Here is a 20,977-nt window from a genome sequence, read left to right as displayed (position 1 = left end):
TCGTTTCGCACTGGGCGCCACAAATTCCCCTGCCCATCCTGCCCCACTGTCCCGGGGATCGGGCAAAGGCAGGGTCCCGCCCGAGGTGGAACATTCCAGGTGCTGGCTGCTCAGGCCACCCTCACCTTGATGTGCTCGTGTCCGGGGCAGGTCCGCAGCCTCTGGCTGGGCGGGAGCTGGGGAACTTGGCTGCAGCCGGACCCTCCCGAAGATGGGTCGGGCCTTACCTGGAGTCCCAGGAAGAGGGTCCCCCCGCCCCCCTGCCCAGGACCTGCTGTCTACTCCCAGCTCCCACATGGAGAAGTTTCCAGCCCCCTCTCCTTCCCAGTCTTGGGCAGTCTCGTGCTCCCAGGGACGGCTGCGCCTCCTTCACCCCGCCCGGCTTCTTCCCTCCCTCCACCCACCTCGGGGAGGGCCCGCTGCTCTCCCCCCGCACACGGCACACACATGCACAGGCTGTAGAAATTCCCTGCGTTGGCTTCTTGTCCCTGAGCGGGGTGGGATGCGGAGGCATTTATGCCACTCCTTTGTGTCTCACCAAATGCAGAGACAGCTGTCATTCTTGCCACCACTCTGCCCTGCCGCGTGCCCGCCAGTGTGCACGCCCACATCTGGAAAGAGCACTTAGAACGTTCTACGTTGCATCCCTGTGGTTTGGGCGGGGAAAGCCCCGCTCCCAGAATCCAAGGGTGCCTGTGCGGCGCTCGCCTGGCCAACCAGCTTATTGCATAGGCCTCAGCCTCTGGTTCAGGGAGAACATTACCCAAGTTGGCATGATCTGAGTTAACGCTGCGAAGAAAGAATCTGACTTTCTCCTGGGAGGCCAGGTGGGGAGATGTAAACCTTGAGCTATCGGGGGCCAATTGGAGAGGAAGACAGAGCCAGAGATGGAATAAAATCGAGTCCTGATGACAGCATTTGAGCTCCCGGATCCAGCCGTGCCTGAAGCCCATTTCAGTTTGCATAAACTTTGTTTTTCTTAAGTCGGTTCCGTCGAGTTTTGTGTCACTCGTGGCCGAAAGAGCCCTGAGCAACGTACTGTCTCCCTCTGCCGTGAAGGATACAGCTGCATATGAACAGAACTCACACTTGGCTCTCACAGTTGCTCAGGACTTGGAGAAATTCCTAAAGTTAGCCAAAGGAAGGCTTTGGAAAGCAGCCTGTGCCTCACATCGATTTTTTCTCTCTAAGGCAGTTTGGCCGGGAGTCCTTCCAAAGAGTGCTCTTGTGTTTTCTGGCAGCACGGAAGAGGCTGTCTGCCTGTGGCCGGGAGAATCCTGGCCCCGGGTACGGGCGCCCTGCAGAATTCCCTTCCCTTGAACGTGGGCCGGGCCGTGAATATGACGGGAGATCACTCCCATGATTCACCAACAGGGAGATGATCCTGGATGGGCCTGACCAAATCAGGTGAGCTCTTGAAAGGAACCAGGACCCTTCTGAGATCCGGGAGTGAAAGTGGGAGGGGGCCTAAGGAGGGCGGTCCCATGGTGAAGACTTATGGGTAGCTTCCAGAAGCTGAGAGCCGTCCCCGGCCAGCAGTGCGTGGGACAATGGGGTCTCGTTCCTGAGCTGGTCAACAACTCGAAGGAGCTTGGAGGTGGGTTTTTCTGCAGTTGAGGCCCCAGATGAGAACACGGGCCGGCCAACCTCTCGTGTGCAGCCTCACCAGACCCTTGACAGAGAACCCAGCTAAAATGTGCTGACTCCTGACCCACGGACACCCTGAGAGAATAAATGGGTGTCGTCTCAGCCACGGAGTTGGTGGTCATTTGTTATGCACTGAAAATTAACACACTTCTCTGCCTGGCTCTCTCTCTCTCTCTCTCTCTCATTTCACTCAGGCCTCTACCCCAATGTCACCTCCCCGGAGGCTTTCCCCGACCCGTGTCAGGTGGGCCCCTGTCTCATCACCCACCACCCCCTTACCCGCATCAGCGCTCTTCACAGCCCATCCGCCTGCCACGGTGTCTACACCGCACGCCTGCTGGCTTGTTCCTGGAAGTCCAGGAAAGAGGCCTTGTCCTGTCCGTGCCGCTGGGCCCAGACACTGGCACGTGAGGAGGCTTCCATAAGCCCGGACCGAACAAGTGAACGAGTGAGTGAATGAATGAATAAATGAACAAGGAAGTGAATGAAAACCACCAGCTTAATTGGCCACGGGTACTGCCACGCTGCAGCTCTTGTGGGGAGCTGATAAGACCGTGGTTTCCTGTTCCTCTCGAGCAGCTGAGGCAACTCCCCGTGACCCCTGTGGCCAGGGCCGTGACACCCCCTCTCACGGTGCGTGCAGACAGAAGGCTGGGGGACCTCGTCCCCAGCCGCCCCTGGGGACCCAGGCCTGCATTTCAGTGCCCGTGCTGCCCATCCCTCCCTCATCTGTGCCGTGTGGCCTCCACTTGTTTACTGACCTCCCCAGACCTTGGTCTTCTCATCTACAAAATGGGGACAGGAAGGGGCACCTGGGGGGCTCAGTCGGTGAAGCGTCTGACTTCGGCTCAGGTCATGATCTCACGGTCCGTGAGTTCGAGCCCCGCATCGGGCTCTGTGCTGACAGCTTGGAGCCTGCAGCCTGCTTTGGATTCTGTGCCTCCCTCTCTCTCTGACCCTCCCCCGCTCATGCTCTGTCTCTCTCTCTCTCTCTCTCTCTCTCTCTCTCTCCCTCTTACAAAATGAATAAAACATTAAAAAAAAAATAAAAACAAAATGGGTACAGCAAGAGTTTACCTGGCTTCCAAGGTGGCTTGAGGATTAAATGAACTCATACATGTCCAGGCTGAGAATGGCCCCAGCAGGTGCCCGGTAAGCGGGTGCCACCACAGAAACAAATCTGCAGTGCTATGGAGAAGGGTGGTGTTCCATCAACCCTGCCCCCACTCCTCCCTTCTTGGGGCGAGCCGAGGTCCGTGTTTGGTCTGGTCTGGGGCACGGCCAAGCCAGAGCCGGGAACAGGACAGACCGTGAGTACGACGGTGTCCCAAGGCCACGGGCAGAGGGGCGGGTAGTAAGAGAGGGATTTGGGTCACCATGCGACTGCCTCACCTTTGGGGGGAAGTTGCCCGGCAGAAGCCCCAGGATCCCCCTTTCCTGCCCCGAGCAGACCCCGAGTCCGTCCCCACCACCAGCCTCACTCAGGAAGACACAGGAAGAGACCGAATGCCCAGCCCCCGGCCAAGAGGCGAGGGAAACGCAGCTCTTCGGGGAGGGCAGATCGATATCTGCCAGCGGAAGGGGGCACAGGCCTGGGCCTGGGGCTGCGGTGGATGGGCCTCCGGGCACACTGGCTGGGCGACCCTGGTAAGTGCGAACGCCTGCCAGTCCCATCCCCGGGCTCGTGTCCCAGCGGGGACCACACCGTCCAGGGCTCGGGCTCGGGGAGGGCGGAGCTTGCGTATTTCTCACAGGTGGTGAAATACACCAGCCACGTTGCCATCTCTCGCTGGCTTCCGCCCCAGGCTCGTCCGTGCCACTCCTTCCTTCCTCCCTCGAGCTGGGTCCCCAAGTGCGGGGCACAGCAGAAGTGTCCTGGAAATGCGGTGTCGACAGCGTGTTGCCTCAGACGGCCTCCGTTGCCTTATCTCAGCCCGGCTCCCAGGCCCGGCTGCCACTGCATTTCATCACCTGCCCCCATAAGTGAGCCGCCGGGACCACGGAAACTGCGCTCGGCACTCTCAGAGGAAAAGAATGCCCAGTCGGTGTGCCAGCAAATCGGCCGCGGCCAAGTACAACTTGGGATCCGGCAGCCTGCAGGGGACTCCCGAGTATGGGCTCGTTCTCCCTCTGCCGGGCCCCCAAGCCGTCCCCTGCCTCTGTCGGCAGCCAGCGCGTCACCCAGGAGGGACACGCACATCCTCAGGGGAGCAGGGCCGATGGACAAGAGAGGCCCAGGTTCACGGACAGCCGATGTCGGCTGGTCATAAATCAGCCCTACGGCCTCCAGGGCAGCTGCCCGGTGCAGGCCAGCTTATCGGCCGCAGGAAACGTGAGCCCGGTCGCAGCCACACGGAGTGAGGAAACGGGGGCCCGTGGAAGGGGAAGGCACGTGTGTCACAGCCCCCGCTGGGCCTCGGTTACGCAGTTAGGCCTGGCGGGCTCCCCTCCCTCCGTGTTACATAACTCTCTCTCTGACCCTCCCAGAGGGAGCTCCCACCTCAGCCCAAACTTGGAGTCACCTGGCGAGCCTAAAAAACCGCAGGTGCCTGAGCCCGCTCCAGAGATTGTAAGGCAACGGGTCTGGGGTACGGCCTGGGCATCAGGATGTTAGAAGCCCTCCGGATGACTCCAAGGGCAGCCAAGGTTGAGAACACAAGCTCCAGGTTCAGGAGCATAGTCCACAGGCTTGACGGCTGGATCCCACCCCACGGCAAGGCTCACGCAATCTGAGGTGTGAGCAGAGTCCTGCGGTTGTGCAGTACCCAACACGTGCAACCGGACGCAGCAGTCCTGACGGGAGCGCGGGAGAAACTGAGCATCCGAAACCTTGGCTGAGAAATAACTGGGCAAAGGGGCGTGTTCCAATCCCGGTTCTGTTTGTTCGGAGAATCTGTGCTCCGTTCCTCCAACCACCAGCCATGGAGCTGATGGTCTTGGGAAGGAGACAGACAGAAAACAAAGAACGTCACAAATGAATATATAATAACAAATTTGGGACACGCACGTGGTAGGAAATGTCAATAAGGTAAGTGCGGAAGGCAGAATAATCGTCCCCCAAATTCGTCCACGGCCCAGTCCCCAGAACCCAGAACACTTGGTTCAGAACCCAGAACACTTGGTTCAGAACCCAGAACACTAGGTTCAATGGCATAAAGGAATTAGGGCTGCAGACACAAGGGAAGGAATTAAGGTCACCGAACAGCTGACTTTTTTTTTTTTTTTCACGTATCAACCAAATTCTTTTTTCTTAACTTTAACCGTAACGTACGTTTGATATACGTGACAATTTCATAGGCGTAGATTGGAAGGTCTTAAAGCTGTGGGGCCGCTGAGGCCGCAAACAGGAGAAAGAAAGGCACGGAGCGAGTAGGGGACATCTAGGCAAGTTAAAACAACCCACTGCCAAGGGAACAAGGTAAAAACTGTGTTTCTCTCTGTTTTTTGTTTTTTTTTTAATTCCTACTCCTTGTTTTATTTTCCATTTCAGTTTACGTTGAGGAAATCTTGGTTTATTGTTTTAAATTCATTCATTTACTCAGCTATTTACTGAAGTATAATTAACACGTAACGTGACGTTGGCTTGCGGCGTGCGACAATCACAAGAGTCTAGTTAATACCCATCGCTACACATCATTACAGAAACTTCTTTCTTTATTTTCTTGGGGTGGCGAGGGCTTTAAGGCTTTTAGCAACTTTGCACTATGCAATGTGGTGTTATTAACGATGGTCACCATGCTGGACGTGACATCCCGTGGCTTATTTATCTAAACAGCTGAGCTGCGGGCTCTGTGCTGACAGCTCGGCGCCTGGAGCCGGCCTCAGGTTCTGTGTCTCCCTCCCTCTCTCCGCCCCTCCCCTACTTGCACTCTATCTCCCTCTCAAAAATAAATAAACATTAAAAAAAAATCGTTTTAATAAAACAACATAAACAGCTGACCTTGAGGGGAAGGTATTTATCCTCGATGATCCAGGAGGGTCCGATGGAACCTTCAAAGTTGAAGATAACGCGTATCTAATGTTATATGTCAATTAGGCCTCGAGGAAGAAGAAATAGAAGGGAAAACCAAAAGAGAGACGCAGACAGACAGCAGAGGGAGGATGTCCCCGATGCTGCTGGCCCGAGGCTGGAGGAAGGGGCCGCGAGCCATGGCATCACATCCCGCCAACAACCCAAATGAGCAGGACACAGGTGCTCCCCAAAGCCTCCCGAGGCGAGTTCAGCCGGCCAGGACCTTGCATTTGGCCTTGTGAGACCCTGTGCAGAGCTGGGTGAACCCGCTGCACTTCGGACACAGGTAAACGATGGCAATGTGTTATGATGACAAGCAGAAAACGTGCATGGTGTAGTCTGGCTTCGGGGTCAGAGAAGGAGGCTTCCCAAAGAAGTGGAGTTTGAGCTGAGACCCACAGGACGCAAAGCATCAACTCGAAAAGGGAGGAGGCGGAGGTGCAAGGGCCCTGAGGTCAGGGGGACTGGTATGAGGAAAGGAGGGAGGGAACGAAGCCCGATGTGGCTACAGGGCAGAGCACTCGGGGTGTCACTGTGCTCTCGGAGCCTCGGTTTCCTCACCTGTGAAATGGGATTATAACAGCATTCCCTTACTGTGGGGATGGAGTGGGCCTGGGAGCCGTGTAGCAAGCAGCTGGAAGGACGGGCTCTGCAGCGAGACCAGACCTGGGTTCAAACCCCAAGTATTCTGGTTATAGCCTGGGTAACTTTGGCAGGCCGTTCGTCTCTCTGAGCCTCAGTTTCCCCATCTGTCAGGCCGCTGCGAGTTTTAGATAACAACGCGTCAGGCACGCTCCACAAATGCTGGCTGTCACTGTTAGCGACTGGGGGGCCAGAGATGGAAAGGAACGTGTTCAAGGTCACACAGCCTGGGGGCTGAGCAGGGTGGAAATGAGTCTCCTGACCCCGGCCTTGGCCCGGCACAGCTTCTCGGTCTACAGGACCACAGCCGACTGAGGCAGTGAGACTCAAATGAGGAGAGCTGTGTGTGAATGTGCACATGTGAGTGTGCACAGCATGTGTGTTGCAGGAGCACGTGGGTGTGCTACACAATGCATGCAGGCACACACGAGAGTGTGCATGTGGGTGTGAGTGTACAAGGGGTGTATATGTGCAAATGTGTGAAATGCCAGCTGTGTCTGCATGTAAACAGGCACGTGTGTCTGTGGATGTGTGTGGGTGCACATGCGGATGTTCGGGTATGTATGTGAATGCACATACATGAATGGGATCGTGCGTGCCTGCGTGAACGTGCTTGGTGCTGTTGAATGGAAGAATGAAGACACCTACGTGGCTTGGGGGACAGACAGTCTGAGTCCTTATGCCTGATACACTTCAGTCCAGATGAACTGGGAGCGTGGAAGAAATATTTTTAAAAAAGGCTCCTGGCCCCGGTGGGTTTCTTGCAACTATATATTCTTCCAGAACGTTCCTCCAGAAAGCAGCTGAGCCTCCAGACATGTTTCACAGACACTTGTCAGGGAGGGGCAGGGAGTCATCCTTCCCTTCAAGGGATCGTGACAGCTCCAGCTGTGGGCACACACTCTGTCGGGCACCACGCAATGACTTCACACGCATTGTCTAATTTAGTTCACACAACAGCCATGTTGTTCACTTTACAAACAACAAGACTGAGGCTCAAAGAGCCATGTGAGTACTCAGTGTGGTACACTGAGTTTTGAAAAGAAGACCTCAACCCGCCATCCCTCTCTCTATTCAAAACACTTTGCAAGCGACTTTGCAGCTGCAGCCGTCAAAAGGTGGTTTATTTCCTCACTCCTTGAATCTGGGTTGGTCTTGTGACTTGCTCTGGATACCAGAATTGCTGGAAGCGATGTTATCCACGCCTCAGCTTGGGCCTCAAACAGCCTCGCATGCTTCTGCTCTCTCTTTCTAGGACTCCTGTCTCCATCAGGCGAAGAAGCCCGCCAGAGAAGGAGACACACAGCACCCGGTTGTCGCCATCGCCCTAGATGATACTCAGCTGCCTCCCGCAAAGCGTCTAAAGCTGACCCAGCAGCTGACCACAGATGCATGAGGGATCCCAGCTCAGACCAGAAGAACCATCCAGGCGATGGTTCAAGCCGAATTGTTGACTGGCTGAATCGTGTTGTCTTAAGCAACTAAGTTTGGGGATCATTTGTCACGCAGCAACACTAACTGATACGCTCATGATCACGCAACTGTTAAAGGCAGAGTCAGGACTCAAAGTCAGGCTTTTTTTTAAAGTTTATTTATTTACTTTTGAGAAAGAAAGAGAGAGAGAGAGAGACAGCATGAGTGGGGGAGGGGCGGAGAGAGAGGGAGACCCAGAATCCCAAGCAGGCTCCGGGCTCTGAGCTGCAGAGCCCAGCTCGGGGCTTGAACTCACGAACTGTGAGATCACGACCTGAGCCGAAACCAGGCGTCGGTCACTTAACCACCTGAGCTACCCACGCACCCCTCAAAGCCAGGCTTTTTACTCCCAAATGCATACTCTCATCCCCTATATTCGGCCACCTCCCCACAGGGAAATAAGTAAGAAAGCCCAAAGCTGCTAAAAATCCCACGCCGGCTTCCCAAACGTCAGTCTACACCTTGTTTGGAACGTGCCTCATCCCTGCCGTCACCCGCCTTGAGACCTGCCGGCTGGACCTGGCTCTTTTGCCCCCTCTGTTCCCTGAGCCCAGGTGGGGACGGAGCACTCACTCCAGCCTTGGATCCCCCCCGCCCCTCCCCCCGAGGCCTTCATTCTGTGAGCACCATCCCTCCTCATCTGCAAAGTTTGTTCTGAGTGTCAGCAGAAAGAACCCGGCCTTTCCACACGTACATATCAGCAGCCACGATAAAAACCAGCTGTAAGGTTTAAAAATAACCTCCCCAGCCTTCCAGAGATGCCAGGCTCCTGGTTGGGGAGAAGAATCAGCCCCACGGGGGGAGCACCACCTTCTGGGGAGGCTCCCGGGCCAGGCCCCAAATCCTGCCCGCGGGCCTGGCTGAGCCCGAGTCCCTGGGAGCACAGCCCCTGCAGGAAGCGCGAATGGGGAGCCAGGCCCTCCCTTCGGGGAAGTCAAGGCAGGGCCCGGAGAGTCCTCCAGAGCAGAGACCTCATCTGGCCCCCTTGTCAGGGGTTTCTTTTCCCCTCTGCTTCTCTCTTCTCTTGTCATCCCCTCTATAAGTAAAAGATAGGGCGTCGGGGAGGCACCTGGGCGGCTCAGTCGGTTGGGCGTCGACTCTTGATTTCGGCTCAGGTCACGATCGAACGGTTCGTGAGTTCGAGCCCTGTGTCGGGGTCTGTGCTGACAGCGCAGGGCCTGCTTGGGATTCTCTCTCTCTCCATCTCTCTCTGCCCCTCCCCTGCTCTCTCTCTCTCAAAATAAATGTACAAACTTAAAAGAAAGTTCGAGCTGTGGAGGGGCGCAACCCAGGTTCCGTCCTCATGGATGACTTGTCCCCATGAGCCTCAGCTTCCTTGGTCACACGGGGCCCATGCCTCACTGGGTGGGCCTGAGGACCCACAGGACACCCCAGGGGCAGAGCCGAGCACGGCGGGCAGCCAGTGAGCCGGTGCCTGGCAAGTGTCGTTCCTCCTCCAGGGAAGGGGGGCGACCGTGGTGACCCCTCCTCTCTTCCTCTCCCTGATCCTTGCCCTCCTTCGGGCCCCCGGTCCTCCCCCTGCTCCCCTCGGGCCCCAGACCTGGCCCCCGGCAGGCTCAGAGCTGGAGCCCGTCTTGCCGAATTCCACCCGCAGCCCGGCCCCGTTGCTGAGACTGTCCCCATCTGGCTCTCAGAGGGCTCCTGGGCAGGCACGCTGCCGCCTTCCCACCCTCGTCACCTCTCACCACAACCCCTGGGGGCTGTACGGGTGACGGCTGTATCCCAGCATCCAGAGTGGTGCATGGCACACAGTAGGTGCTCAATAAGGAATAAGCAGTATTCCCATCGTTCCCATTTTACAGATGAGCAACTGAGGCTCCAAGAGGTCGGCTGGCATGTAGCAAAGTACAGCCCTCAGAGGTTGAGGCAACCCAGGCTTGGGCGGGTGGAAGACACCGCCCGAGGTCCCCGAGGCAGGATTTGAACCCAGGTTCACGGGCACCGAAGGCCTGAGTCTTAACCATCGACGACTCCCCATTCACCCACCTCTTCCAGCTGATTTCTCCGACATCCTCGCCATCCAGACACTGTCACGCACGTGCTGTGTGGCCTTAGGTAACTCACACAACCTCTCTGCGCCTTGGACTCTACATCCGCACCGCAGAAAACCGACCTAGCTGCACTGAGGTAGAATTTGCCTCAGCTCATTTTTCATCTGGTTTCTCAGTATCTAGTGCGGGCTGTGGCATGCAGTCGGTGCCAAATAAATGTTTGCTGATTAATTCATTGGAAAGACAAGTTTACTTTAAGAGCACAGAAGTCGGCCCAGAAGCTCTGGGTTGATGGTCTCCGGGAACATATTCCTTCTCTCTCCACTTTAATTTTTTTTTAATGTGTATTTTATTTTTGACAGAGAGAGAGAGAGAGAGAGAGACAGCGTGAGTGGGGGAGGGGCAGAGAGAGGGAGACACGGAATCCGAAGCAGGCTCCAGGCTCCGAGCTGCTGGCACCGAGCCCGACACGGGGCTCGAACCCACAAACCGAGAGATCCTGACCTGAGCCGAAGTCGGACGCTCGACCGACTGAGCCTCCCAGGTGCCCCTCTCTCCACTGTAAAGAAAGAGAAATTCCAAAAGGCAGGAGAGCCATCGGGTGTGCGGTTTACGTGAGAAAGACGGGGGGGGGAGCCCTTGTCAGCAGACCCCACCCCCCCACCCCAGGCCCTTGGGAAAAAAGCTCTTTCTCCTACATCAAAAAATAGGCGAGTGGATGAGCATCACCAGGCTTTCCGTTAAGATGAAGTGTGGACGGTCTGGATCCCACACCGGTTATGATCCCAGACTCAGGGGACGGTTCTGATGAACGACGAACACCAGCTCCCGGGTCTGTGCTGTTTTCTGGGGCAGGTCCTGGTTCCTCTACCCGCGCGGGAAGCTGGTCATTCTTCCCTTCTGTGCCAGTGCCGTGTCAGGCTCAGAGACCCCACCCCCACCCCCCACCGCAGCTGGGGGGCAACCCAGAAGGTTCTGAGCAGAATCCTGAGGCTCTAACAGAAGAGCCATGAGTTCCCAGTGAGCACGTTCAAGCGCCAGGGTGGGTGGTTTCCGGCGATCACAGAGAACTTTCCAGAGGGGGGGGGCGCCTCCAGCAGGCTGTATCCCCCAGAGCCAGCATCAAAGGTGGCGGTCACCAGGGGAGCCCCAAGCCCCTTGCAGGAGCCCCCAGGTGGCAGCCTCCTCTTTCTACGCCAAGGAGAAGCTCTGGGTTCTCAGGACATCTGGGCTCCGCCCGCCCTCCACCTCCAGGGCCCCCCAGCTCTGCCCAGCCTGCCCCACCCAGTGGAGCCAATCCTGGCCACCCGGGACGTGTCGGGCTCACGGGCAGCCTTGCCCACAGCGTCCTCGCCAGCACCTACCAGGCCGGCCAACGGCGGGAGCTGCACAGGCTTCTACAGACCCTTCCTGATGAACCTGCTGGCACTACGGGGCTGAAGGGTCCCTCGGGCCTGGCCCAGGTCACAGGCACAGGGGCCCCTGCCCAGAAGGGCACTCGGCGTCATGCTCAACTGCTGCCTTCTTGAAGGGCCTGCTACTCTTTTAACAGGGGCTGCACATTTTAATTCTGTGGCCGATCCCGGAAGAGGGGTTCTGGGGGCCCATCGGGTGAGCCCCATCCCCCTGAGGTTCCCAGAACTGGGGAAAAGTCTTTGGAAACAGGCAGTGGAGAAAAGGCGGTTCTCCCCGACCGGCTCGTGCCCGTACCGGGGCTCCAGGCACACCCCTCTGCGCGCACCCTTGATCGCAGAGCTGGGCTCAGGGGGGCTCCACATCCACCCACACTCAGCGTGCTCACACACACGTGCAACAGCCGGTCACTCCAAGCCACGGGCTTCCTGCTCAGGAGACCCCCAAGGGCCACTCCAGCCCGCCCAGGCTAACGAGAAAGCGGGGCAGGCAATGCAAAGCTGGGGAGGGGGGCGTCGGGGACAGAGGGAGAGCCCCTGCCTCCCCCAGTCTCCCAGGAAAGGAGGCGAGCCCTCCCTGGCCGAGGATCCCACTTGAGCCCTCCACGCCTCACCCCACTGAATCCCTGCAGCCGCTCCTGGGGTAGGGTTTATATTATACCCATTTTAAGGATGGAAAAACTGAGGCTCCAAGAAGAGAAGTTGCCTGCTGGCACCAAGGCGGACAGTCTCGGGAGTTCTACACTCCATAGCGGCTCCTGAAACATGACAAGCCCCCCCCCCAGCCCCCTCTGCGCCCCCAGCGGGCTTACCCCCTCTTTCGGGCCGCTGCCTGCAGGGTGCTTGTTCCCCAAGGGCTGCTCGAGCTGGTTCACAGGGGTGGAGTCCTCCCTCCAGGGTTCACGGCTCCACCTCAGTATGGGCACGGGGGGGGGGGGGGTGGGGGTCAGTTCCTTCCAGAGTCCCCAGGGCCTCTGCCCCAGGCCCTTGGCTAGCCTCGCCCTTTGACGTCACAGACCAGGGACCAAAAAGGGCTGAAGGGTGTGACCGGGGCCCCACAGAGGACGGGGAAACAGCGGAACATCCCCGGGGTGTGGGGGCAGGTGTGTGCGCACCGCGGGGAGGGGCTCCGGTGGCCGCGGCTGGGAGCCCAGGAATCTTTCTCTCAAGACTCGTTTTTTTAAAGAGTTTTTTAAATGTTTATTTATTTCTGAGAGAGACAGACAGACAGACAGAGACAGAGATGAGCAGGGCAAGGGGCAGAGAGAGAAGGAGACACAGGACCGGAAGCGGGCTCCAGGCTCCGAGCCGTCAGCACAGAGCCCGACGCGGGGCTCGAACCCACGGACCGCGAGGCCGTGACCTGAGCCGCGGTCCCACGCTCAGCCGACGGAGCCCCCCCAGGCGCCCGGTCAAGATTCTAAATGGAGCTTCTGAAGGTTCCAAATAGAACATCCCGAGGGTCCTACACGGAGGCTGCTCTCCCCGGGGCGGGGGGGGGGGGGGGGGGGGGTGTTGGGGCTGCACGGACCACGGGCTCTTCTTACGGGGTGGGGTCTGGGGGGAGCGTTTGCAGGCCGCGCTCGCGGTGGCCGGGACAGGGCGGGAGGGCGAGGGGATGAGCGGACGAGCCCCCTGCCACCCGCAGACCTGCCGCGTCTGAGCCTGTCCAGGCCCCGCCGCCCGGGCCTTATTTGGTAAGAGCCTGCGCTGCCCTCCGCCGGGGCGCGAGCTGCGGGGGCCCCCGGAGGCCCCGAGCCGCCGCCAGGCCCGCAGCTCGCCCCCCCCCCCCCCACCTGGCTCCTCCCCGGGCCCCTGGGCCAGAGGCTGGCACTTCTGGAGGCGCGAGATCCCGCGCGGGTCGGGCCAAGACCGGATCCCAGCCCGGGGACGGGAGAGGGATTCCCCAGCTTTTGCCCTTATATGGCCGAGGAGAGGCCGCGGTGCTCCCACAGGCCCCGCGGGCCCCCGAGGTATTGTCTTAAGAGGGTGTTTGGCACCGGGCAGCGAGGCCTTGGATTCTTGTAAAATCCTGGCAGGGAAATTGTTTGACAGCCTCGACGATGTTCTGGAGCCTCCGGGAGAAGCCCGCCCCCGGGGGCCGAGGGCACGTGGGGCGCCAGCCGCGGGCCGGGAGGGCGAGCTCTGGCAGCGGGCTCGGGGCCGCCCCGCTCGGGGTGACCGGGGCAGGGGCCTCTGTGCCCCGATCGGCGCGCAGGGTGCGCGGGGGGTACCGCCGAGGAAGCAAGGAGGAAAATGGGCGTGGAGGGGGGCACGCGAGGTCACCGCCAGGAGAGCCGCCTGGCTTCGGCCTCCGACCGCGTGTAGCTGCCGTGAAAGGACCCGGCCGTCGTTGCCACCCCATCCGCGCCTCTCAAGCACCAAGGAGGTGGACGCTCCTGTCATCCCCGCTGACGGACGAGGAAACCGAGGCTCGGAGGAGGAAAGGGGTGTAGGACTCGGGGCTCATTCTCCAGCCCTGTGGGGAGCTCTGCAGGCCAGCGTTCATTGTTCACAAACAGGTTCACAGACGTGTCCTGAGCTCAGCTCCGGGCCGGGCATCGTCCTAGGCTCGCGGCAACGATAGCGAACCAGGTAAGAAATGGCTTGTCCGCGAGGGAACAAACATCGTGTCAAGGAAGGGAGACAGAGAAGGTCTCTCTGTGCAGACGGTCTTTAAACTGAGGGTCCAAAGCTGAGAAGGAGCCAGTCCCGGGAAAGACACAGGTGGTGTTGCAGGCAGAGAAAATAGCAGGTGCAAAGGCCCTGAGGCAGGGAGAAGCGTGGTTGGGCCTAGGCCAGCCAGGAGGCCAGCGCGGCTGGGGCAGGACGAATAGAGGGGAGCAGAAGAAGCAGTCACAGGTGGTGATCACGGGAGCTTCAAAGGCTCCCATCAGGACGGGGGTGGGTTTTATTCCAGGAGCGGGGGGCCGGGGGGAGCTCCATTTTTAGTAGAGATCTAACAGAATCACATGTGCTGTCATGTACGAGACGTGTACACTTTCCTAAGTGCTGTATGTTCATCTTCTTACCTGATTCCTCAGCATCCCTGAGGGGAGTGGAATCCTTATCCCCATTTGACAGATGAGGAAACTGAGGCCCTGAGAGCTGAAATGACTTCCTGCGTCATTGATATGGGATCGGACAGGACTTCCTCCCTAAGCTCCGCCTTATGTCAAAACCAGTACCAGTCCAGGGGCGCCTGGGGGGCTCAGTCGGTTGAGCGACCGACTTCAGCTCAGGTCGTGATCTCACACTCTGTGAGTTCGAGCCCCGCGTCGGGCTCTGGGCTGACAGCTCGGAGCCTGGAGCTGCTTCCGATTCTGTGTCTCCCTGTCGCTCTGCCCCTCCCTGCTCATGCTCTGTCTGTCTCAAAAATAAATAAAAACCTGAAAAAAAAATTTTTGTGGCAGGGCCAGAGGGGAGCAAAGCAATGTCCTTGGGGGTGGCCGATCCTGTCCCCTTTCCGCCTGCCATCCCACCCACCGCCCCCAACCCACGGCCGCTTGCAGATGGTGGGACAAAAGTGCCCTCCTGTGCCTGGGACTTTCCCTGTTCGGCACCGCAAGTCCTGTTTCCTGGGAAACGCCTTGGTCCCGGGCGCCTGAGGTCACTTGCCCCGCAGGTGGCCCGCTCAGGGGCTCCGGGCACCCCTGGCAGCTTAGACTGGGGAGCAGACATCCAGGTCTGTGGCACCTGCACACCTGGCCCCACGCCCACCTCCGCCTGGACCAGGAAGGGGCCGTGGGGAGAGGAGCAAATAGCAACCTGTGTGTTGCCCGCCTCAGCCTCCCGCGGTGCCAGGACAATGCCACCTGCTCCCGGACAGCCGGCGACCGCAGAACAAAGGGAGGGTTAGGGCCGCCTGCCAGGGGAGCGGAGCGCGGGAGTCTGCCCGGGAACCGGCCAAGCAGGGACGGCTCGTCCCCCGGCTGCAGACTCAGGGTCAAGGAGGCCTGCCTTCGACTCTATGGGCTCCATGACCTTGGGCACCTCGTGGGCCTCGGCTGGCCCGCTTATTAGACGGGAAAGGGACGAGAGACATCGACAGCCAGAGGACTGCTGAATGCCAGGCTCGCGGCCAACCATCACCTCCTGGAATGTTCCTGGTACCCTTGGAAGAAAGGGCTGTTAGCTCTGCGCAAAGAGCAAAGCCCAGAGAAGCTGAGACAGCCACCCCAGGCCACACAGCTGGTAACTGTAGAGCAAGGATTTGAGCCCGGAATCATTCGCTTCAGCCCCACACACCTCTGCAGAGGTGAAGGGAAGGGTAGAAAAAGCCACTGGAAAGGAACGGCCTCCTCCCCGGGCCCCGGGCCCAGGTCCCGCATTTATAACATCCATCTGGGCGGGCCTGTACCTTAGAGATGGGGAGGCTGGGGCCCCGAGAACAGGAGCCCCAGTTCCCTGGGGGTTCGAGGCACGTCAACACTCACATCAGCCTCGAATGTGCCACCAGGATGTGTCCGCTCCTGTCCCCTGCTCAGGAGGCAGAGGATCCCCAGGCTGTGCCCTGTGCCAAGGACATCTCCAAAATTTCATGACCTGGAAGCCACTCGTGCCTCGACTGTCGCTCTCCTTCCAGCACCTCCAACCACGAGGCCGCTGGCATTTCTGCCCAGGGTTAACGCTGAGAGATTCTAGGCACCTGAGCAGCCGCTCAGCTCCCACGAAGGCAGCGCCGAGGGCACCGGGTCGGTTCCTTGGGCAAACACACAGTGGGCTTGCTGGCCGGGCCTGTGGGCTGGGACTGGCTGCCTCAACGCCAGCCACCAATGGCAGGCCTCCAGGGCGGTGGCTCGCCCACATTCCAGAACCGCAGGCTGGGGCATGCCTGCCAGGCGGCGGGCTCTTATTTACCGCCAGGCCGAAGCAGAAAGAAACGCTTTTCCCCTCAGATGGCATCCTGGTGACAGCACACCCCCAGGGAGCCGCGTGCCATCTTCTCTTCAGTGGACAGTTCTGCCCTCGTGTTACAGGACAGTAGTGACACACGCCCCCCCACCCCCCCCCCAGTTTCAGGCGGGGCGGCCTGAGCTCAAATCTCAGCTCTGCTGCTAAGCACGTGAGCGACCACGGAGACGGGGCCGGGCTCCGGGTCCCCCAGGTCCTCGTCTGTGCCTCAGGGGCTCGTAAAACACACAGCTCTCTGAGGATTAAAGGGTAACACACGCTCAGCATTTCAAATAGTGTGAATACTCCACAGACGTTATCCCGGGGCATCCAGGGTTTTCTGCCTTTGGTTTTCTCATCTCTCGCTTTGAAATAAGGCAACTATAAATGCTTGGGTCCTCAGGGACCAAAAGACAAAATGCTGGGCCACAGGGTATTTTCCACGGCCCTTGTTTCTTGCCCGGAGACTGATCTTGAAACCTGGAATGTGCTTACAGCAAGGCCGATGTGTCACTTTCTCCACATCCCTGCCAGCACTGGGTTTTATCATTTTAGCATTGTGCTTCTAATGTAATCAAAATGGTTTGGTCCGCATTTCTTCCTTTGCCTACAAGTCTGTGCATTCTTCCAGGTAATAGTCAACTGTTAACGGTTTCCGTGGGGATAAATGGCTCGTTGGCCTCCTTTGCATGGTCCTCAAGTGGCTTCTGCCCCTGTGGAGATGCCCCTGTGGAGGGGCATCGTGCCCCTGTGAGGTCCGTGCGGGAAGCAGCTTCTGAGCACGAGGGCGAGACGGGAGAGGTTGCGGCTCGGGAAGGCAGCGAAAGCCTCCGCCGCACCCACCCCTTCCCCCACCTTCCCTTCACCTGGGTGTCTTCAGAGCCTGGCCAGCTGAGGAAATCCTTTCCTGGGACTGGGGTTGCAGCCCCGGAGGCTGGGGGAGGAAGAAACCAGAGGAACTGATTGCATTTCTGGAGCAACGAGCCAGTCGGTGAGGCAGACGGAGATTCCATTCCTGTACCCGCGACCACCGCCCTCCTGCAGCCCCCTGCCCGCTCCCCCAGGGCCCCTGGGCACCAAGGAACGTTCCTTCCAGACTGTGGGATCAGAATAAACCCCTCCACCGAGCTGTGAGAAGGCGATGACTTTCTCTCCTTCTGCCTTAATCACTTAGGCTCGCGGTGCTACATTAGCCAAACACCCAGAACCCCTTCTTGGGTCCTCCCTCAGCTGGAATCATCCAAGAGCCCCCCAAATCTTCTTCAACAGGTGGGGGCGCAGCTGGTTCCCCACCAAACGTCGCTGCTGTTTACAGCGTCCTGCCACCACGCAGGGTCGCTGCTGGAAATGACGCCGGCACATTCCCGCAGATGCTGGTCTGCTCTGCGAGGATCCCTGGGCTGGTTAAGCCCTGGCCGGGGTTCTGGAGGCCACCCACACTTGGGGCCTGAGTTCAGCTCTCAGGGGGGCAGGCACTCCCAGACCCTCAGAGCGGAATGACAGGTCACATCCCCGTCCTACACGCTCCCCGGGGTCCCAACGCCCAGCACCCCGTTGACCCCACCCGGAAGGCCCCTGAGGGGACTAGACAGAGGCGTGGCCCCTACTTTGGCAGAAAGGAAACTGGGGCCCCCAAGGGGTAATGTTCCCAACGTCATCTGGCCGTTGGCCCCAATTCAAGCCGACACCCAGTGTCTGGACTCCCTGTTCAGTGCTCTCACCGCCTTCGCATTTAAGGTCGCCGGTGAAAGTCGTCTTCTGGGCCCAGGAAGCCAGGCAGGATGTGACCCCGCCTGCCTCCCCGGCTTCATCCGACTTCTTCACACAAATTCGAAATGCTTTCCCACCTGCCCGTGCACCTGCCTCCCTCTCCCCACAGGTCTCCAGGGAGGCCTCTGCTGTCACCTGCCACCAGAGGCCTGTCCCCACCTCTCTCCCCCTCCACCAGCCTCCTGCCACCGGCTACTCTGTTTCTGTTTTCCATTCGGTGATGTGTCTCTTTGTGTCTCAGCTCCACGGGGCCGGGGCCCGTGACTCCCGTTCGCCGAGCTCCCGGTGCCCAGAAGGCCCCTCGGGAAACCCCGAGTTCCAAGAACGAATGCACGAGACGGGTGGGCTTCTCTCGGCTCCTAGAAACGGACCTGGTCTGTCCCCGCGGCCGCGAAGGTAGGGGAGAGCCTGCCGGGCAAGCCAGACCGACCCCCCGCCCCTTCCAAAGCTCCGGGCCCTGAGCAAAACCCCCCCCACACACACACCCCTGCCCCCAGGCTTTTGGGGGTTCTTGGGGAACAGCGTGGAAACCCGTCCCCAGGGCCGGAAGCAGCCGGGGCCTGGCCCTACTCAGCCGGGGCCTGGCTCGGGCGCTGGGGCCCAGGGTCTAATTATAGAAGGCAGGTTCTGAGAGGAAGTAGCTACTCTGATTAACACCCTGGGGTTTGTTCACCCCTCACTGAAACAGTCCCCGCCGGGAGAGGAAATGTGCGAGGCGAACTCAGCTGCCAGGCCAGGGGGCCTCCGGCGCCAGGCGCGGGGACGGCCTGGAGGCTGGTCTCCCACGGGCCGTGTCCGGTTGAGCAGGCCTTACCCCCCCGCAGCACCCCGCTTTAAGACAGAGCGACCCGGACCGGATTTGAGTTTCAAAGGGGCTGTGAACCGTGGCGCTTCGAGCAGGGCCACCAGAGCCAGGAGCCCTCTGAACCTCAGTCTCCCCGTCTGCAGAATGGGTTGACGAGAACCGCGCCTTTCACAGAGCCTCTGGGAGGATTCAGTGGTGAGGTTCGTGCCGCCAGCTGGGCAGCGTCTGGCACAGGATGAGGGCCCGGGAGGTGTTCCCTGTGGTCAGACGGGCAGGGCCCAGTCAAAATGAGAACGTGGGGCCCCTTGTTCAGAAGACGCTCAACATTTCAAGATGGAGACAGCACAGCATTAAACGTGGGGCGGGCGCCCTTCTGAGCCCCGCGTGACTGTCCGGGCCGCCCGGCTGTGAAGTGGAGGGCAGGCCCCGGAGGTGGGAGAGGGTGGGGGTGGGGGGCTGCTCCTCACGAGGAGGGATCCCTCCGCACAGCCGTCCTCGGTGGGCCTCAATGCACCGTCGAGTGGAAAACACAAGAGCCCTGCGTGTGGCAGCTTCACACGCAGGTTGTTAGAGCGGCTCGCACGAAACAATGCCGTGAGTGGACAGTCACCCGTCAATATTGGGGAAACACCAGGACAGGAGGCTGAAGCCCCCGCCTTCTCTCCCCGCTGAGGCCGGCTCCGGGTGGGGGTGCGGGAGCCACGGCAGAATTCAGCTGTACCTGTAACACTTTCTTTCTTAAAGACAAAGAGAGGGGCGCCTGGGTGGCTCAGTCGGTTCAGCGCCCGACTTCGGCTCAGGTCATGATCTCACAGTTTGTGAGTTCGAGCCCCTTGTCAGGCTCTGTGCCGACAGCTCAGCGCCTGGAGCCTGCTTGGGATTCTGTGTCTCCCTCTCTCTCTGCCCCTCCCCTGCTCATGCTCAGTCAAAAATGAATAAACCTTAAAAAATGTTAAAAAGAAAAAAAGACAAAGAGATTAGCAACTTGTGACAAAATCATAAGAATGTTCAACTCGGGGGTGGGGGGGGGCCTTTGTTCTTTTCTCAAGTTCTCCTTATCTTTTCAATTGTAAAAGCAGATTTCACCCCTTTGAAAAGTTTGAAGGCCATCGGATTAGAGAATACCTATTCTTGGGGCGCCCGGGTGGCTCAGTCGGTTGAGCGTCCAACTTAATCATGATCTCTCGGTTCGTGGGTTCAAGCCCCGCATCAGGCTCTGTGCAGACAGCTCGGAGCCCGGAGCCTGCTTCCGATTCTGCGTCTCCCTCTCTCTCTGCCCCTCCCCTGCTCACGCTCTCTCTCTCTCTCAAAAATAAATAAACACTAAAAATAATTTTTTTTTAACAAGATATAATTCACATTCCATAAAAGGCACCCTTCTCCAACGTCCAATGCCGTGGCCCTTAGTAGGCACACGCTCGTGCACCTGTCCCCCCTCCGATTCTCCACCAGGGACCTTTCTCTTGTTCCCTCTCTCTCTGCGACTCCGCTCCTGCTCTTCTTTCGGTTTCTGTTCTCGTGTCTGCCTGTGAGTCACTCTGTTGCTTCTCACACACGTTCTGGGTTTCTCTGTTTTGCCATCTCTCTCCCTCTTTCATTCTGAGGGGGGCACAGGCAAACCCAAGAAAGCAAATAGAAAGCAACCCGACAAATAGAAAGGGCACACTGGGTGCTCTGGAGACAGACAGGGTGGGGAGAGAGAACGTCCAGCCAGATGGGGCAGCCAAGGGGACGCCTCTGAGGAGGGGACGGTGAAGCCAATGCTACAGGAAGAAAAGCAGCCACTGCTGAGACGCATCCAGGCAGAAGGGCAGCATGAGCAAAGGCCCCGGGGCAGGAAAGAACCTGGGGACGAGCCAGGCAGAGACGGGGGAGCTGGACAGGGGCCTCCCTAGGCACCAGACTCATAGGCTCCAACGCAGGAGCCCCGGCCACCCCACGGCGAATGAGTCACAGATGAATCTCAGAGAACCTTCCAGCACCCCCACGGGGGCGGCCAGACCACATGCTCAGCACGGGGGGCCCTGAGGTGGGCATGATCCACCTCTGCCTTGGAAAGAGCCTGCAGGGGAAAAGCACAAGCCGGGCTCCAAACAAAGTTCGTGGGTTGATGTCCTCGATTATCCAGTTCAGAAACACTGAGTGTTTGCTGCAGGCCGTAAGCGAGCACGCGCGGCACCCCGGCCTCACGGGGCTCGCGGTCTAGAAGCTCTACCCCTCCTCCTGACCATGCGGGAGAGAAAGGCCGGTGCGGAGACGGTCATTTAGTCACGCAGCATGCAGCTGCTGGGGCTCCCTGCTCGGGTTGCAG

At 59.1% G+C, this 20,977-nt stretch overlaps 1 long non-coding RNA gene across 1 annotated transcript; it reads left to right on the top strand.

The window, feature by feature from the left end:
- The first annotated feature begins 4,805 nt into the window (after positions 1–4,805).
- LOC132670474 (uncharacterized) lies at positions 4,806–8,983 on the top strand. The gene is made up of 3 exons (XR_009606717.3): positions 4,806–5,065; positions 5,684–5,945; positions 7,557–8,983. It is a non-coding gene; the product is annotated as an uncharacterized LOC132670474 (long non-coding RNA).
- The last annotated feature ends 11,994 nt before the right edge of the window (positions 8,984–20,977 follow it).

This window comes from Panthera onca, chromosome A3, assembly GCF_046562875.1.
Source record: "Panthera onca isolate mPanOnc1 chromosome A3, mPanOnc1 haplotype 2, whole genome shotgun sequence".
Lineage (NCBI taxonomy): Eukaryota > Metazoa > Chordata > Mammalia > Carnivora > Felidae > Panthera > Panthera onca.
Note: the sequence above shows the minus strand (reverse complement) of the source record. Positions and strands in the feature narration are given on the sequence as shown.